General features: G+C 39.4%; 1 long non-coding RNA gene across 1 annotated transcript; it reads left to right on the top strand.

Annotated features, from left to right (window-relative positions):
* The first annotated feature begins 235 nt into the window (after window positions 1-235).
* Window positions 236-2,797, top strand: LOC110891874. The gene is made up of 3 exons (XR_002565621.2): window positions 236-381; window positions 1,953-2,011; window positions 2,630-2,797. It is a non-coding gene; the product is annotated as an uncharacterized LOC110891874 (long non-coding RNA).
* The last annotated feature ends 739 nt before the right edge of the window (window positions 2,798-3,536 follow it).

The raw sequence follows: 3,536 nt of genomic DNA, 5'->3' as shown, positions 1-3,536 counted from the left end.
GTAATAATATGGTATACTGATTATGGATATTTTATCTATAATATTACGAATGCTTTTAAAATAGAAAACCAAATTAATCATGTTTGTGTGTATATCTATTTTTCTATTATCTATTACAGATTTCTAGCATGTTAAACGAATTAGTTAGATTCAGCCCACCATAAACCAAATAACCCACATGCCGAAACAAGCCCATGCGCCCCATGTCCTTTTTAAATTACGTGTTGAGAGTATTCAGCAAAAAAAAAAAAAAAAAGAAAAAAAAACCTAGTTGTTCCTTCCCCTTCAACTCGACGGCAACAGAAGGAGCAGCCCCTTCCTCTCTCTCGCGATCACACATCCAGCCGAACGCACACCCTCTCGCATATCTTTCTTCTCTCGGTTAGTATTCTGATGTATTGGCTAATTAGTTCTGATTATACTTGGCTGCGTTTTCGTTATGTGTTTAATCCTTGATGATTTGGTTATACATGTAAACATAGTCGTAGATTTCTGTACATGAACGATGATATATACGTGTAGAGGATAGGTGATCACACTTGCATATGTTGTCGATGAGGTGCGTGTGTACGACGTATAATAGACTGTGTGTATAAAAGTTTCAGTTCGACTACGTTTTAAAGCCATAAAAACCCGTAATCGGATCCGTGTAACATGTGGTAATATAACTGTGTAAGTGTCTATATGTATGAGAACAAGTTCCGGTTCGATTTCGGTTCAAAAACACGAACTCATATAGCGTGTTGGTTTCTGATTTACAAGGTTATGAGTTTATGTATGTGATATTATGTGAATCATGTTAGGTCGATCATGGATGGTTATATGAGATTGAAAGCTTTCAAAATTCAAGTGTAAAGGGGTGAGTTATATGCGTGTGCGTGACTTAAATGAAATATGTGATATAGATGCAAGGGTTACTAGATAAGGTTTGGCATGATATAGGAAAATAAACATAGGAGGATATGTATACATATGTGATCGATGTATGCAGGTATGAATGTGATGATATGTAGTCATGTGATGAGAATCTAAGGAATAGGTTGCAATGTGATTATAGATTTTTGTATAAGCTGCCATAGGTGTGAACGCATGATGTGATAATTTCGAACGTGTTGAATGTTGATACGATATTGAGTACTGATTTGGTGATAATGACACTTAGAACCGTCGTAGGATACATGAAAAACAATTTAAAACAAGTAATGCTTTGTTCAGCAATTTTCTGCAGAAAATACGCTGATTTGCGTAGCCTGTTCCGGGACTTTAAACTATCGAAACCTTACGTTTTTAGAGCCTAAAACCAAGTAACCGGAAATAGCTTTCAAACAGAAGTGGTTTCGTATTTTTTGGACAAGTCTGCGTATTTTTAGCGGAATTGTTTGTAAAACTGCTATGAGCTGCCATTTTCTGCAGAAAATGCAGCGAACGTTTTGCGTCATAACTCGGTGTGTGTTTACTGTTTGAATGTGAAAATTTTACTGTAGATACTAGGGATCGGACATGTGATTTTTTTTTGGTTTCGCGCTAATTGGATACACAGATATTTTTAAATAAATTGTTCGGCAAACGTGATCAGATTACATCAAATCTGATCATGGTTTGGCGCATGATTTTTCACGAAAAATCCGTAAGGAATTTGGTCACTAAATTTTAATGCAATGGTCTCTGGTTCGATTGAAACGTTTAGTAATTCTTCGGGAGCTATCCGATGCCCGAACGGTCCCGATTAATGCACTGCAAAATGTCCGAAAATGCACTTAAAAGCTGAAATTTTGTGACAAGATTTACTTGTGATTTGTGATGAATATGTGGTCGCTAATTCGAATAGCGACACATTGCATGCATGTGTACATATATACATTAAAATGTTTTATGTGCAACATGTTAGAATACATGTAGGAACTTTGTGCTCTATTTGAAACCACTAATTGACTAAATGTTAATCATACTAGGACGTGATCGACCAACCCTGACCGTTAGCTATTTTAAGAGTCAAACCGAGCAAACCAAGGTGAGTTCACACTTTTCACAAGGCATGGGATTCCCAAGGGTTGGGAATGGGTAAAGGATTTAAACGGAAACTGTGTGATCTCTTGGTTTGGAACACGTACACACCCTCTTTATTGAAGGGTGACAACACGTACTAAGAACTTAATTGGAACCTGCGTAGTCTCCTGGTTTGGGGATTAGGTACACACCCTCTTTATTGAAGGGTGACAACACGGATACTAGACCAAAAACTCTATCATGAAGTCCCTCATTTTATATCGACTTAATCACCGGGCCAATGGCGAGCGGGTCATTAGTTAGATAGCGCTATTTAGGTCTGACAAGCCTCACACTGTGCCGCAGAGGACGGGTGTGAACTAATGGATCTGGGCACTAGTCAATGATGATAGACATTGACGTCAGGGCACCAACTTACTTTAGTCACTAGTCGATATGGTAAACAGGTCTAGTGGATAACATGGGGAAGCCCCCACCAACTATGGATATGTTTGGGAAACAGGGTAAACGGATTAACTTACAACGTACAAACAAACTTCTGGTTTTTGAAACAACTTAACAATGAACACCAACTGTGGACTCGCTCAACTTTGTTGTTGACTCGTTGTTACATGCCTTGCAGGTCGTTAGGTACTCATGGAGCTTGCACGAGCAGGAGGAGTCGTTGTGGTACATGGACCGTTGTGTGCCATGTTAAACTATAAGAACTTTTGACTTATATTTTGGTTTTATATTTTATGCTTCCGCTGATAAATTGAATTTGATTAACTTGTTTTGGAACACCAATTGTATTGTGTGGTTGGACTTTTATTTATTTATTTACATTGTTCAATATGATTGGTGGCTGGATCCTGGTCAGTCACGCCTCAAAGCGGTGATATTCCGCATGTGGATTTTGGGGGTGTGACATGTCTGGTGAACATGGCCTATGTCCAGTTACCTGAACTGGGCATTTTCTTGCAAGGGGTTCAGCACGGGGCCGTGTTAGCTGGGCACGGCCCGTGTTGAACCTACTGTATTGGAGAAATCATCGACGTGTGGCCTTGTTCTTGTGCATGGGGTCATGTTTCTCATTTCCCTTATCATCCTTTATCACCATGAGTGTGTTTTATTTATTATGAACCATTCAAACCATCATTCCATTGAAATCATAGAGAGATCTTACATAGTCCTAAATTTATATTAAACTAGATAAGAAAACAAAGAAGCATTAAACCGTGGAGTTCTAGCATATACTTTATTTTAATTAGCAAAATTTCCAAGAGGCTAGTAGTCTTGGTTAGATATGGCCTTTATAGAACTCCTTCTTCCGGGTGTGGCTTTCCTCATATGTCGGTGATCCACTCCTCCACCTCCCTTGGAAGGAGAAAAGAAGGCTCATTAGCATTAGTTTGAGGAGTTTCGATTTCCACCGGGATCTCTTGTTGGTGCTCCACGGGAGGTTCCGTCGGAAAGTCGTCCCACCCGGTAGGGTTGTTAACTCCGAGCGCCAGGTTCCAATCCTGTTGAGGGAGGACCGGTTCCATCGG

Source organism: Helianthus annuus, chromosome 16 (genome assembly GCF_002127325.2).
Source record: "Helianthus annuus cultivar XRQ/B chromosome 16, HanXRQr2.0-SUNRISE, whole genome shotgun sequence".
In the NCBI taxonomy this organism is placed as follows: domain Eukaryota; kingdom Viridiplantae; phylum Streptophyta; class Magnoliopsida; order Asterales; family Asteraceae; genus Helianthus; species Helianthus annuus.
This window is presented reverse-complemented; position numbering and strand designations above follow the sequence as displayed.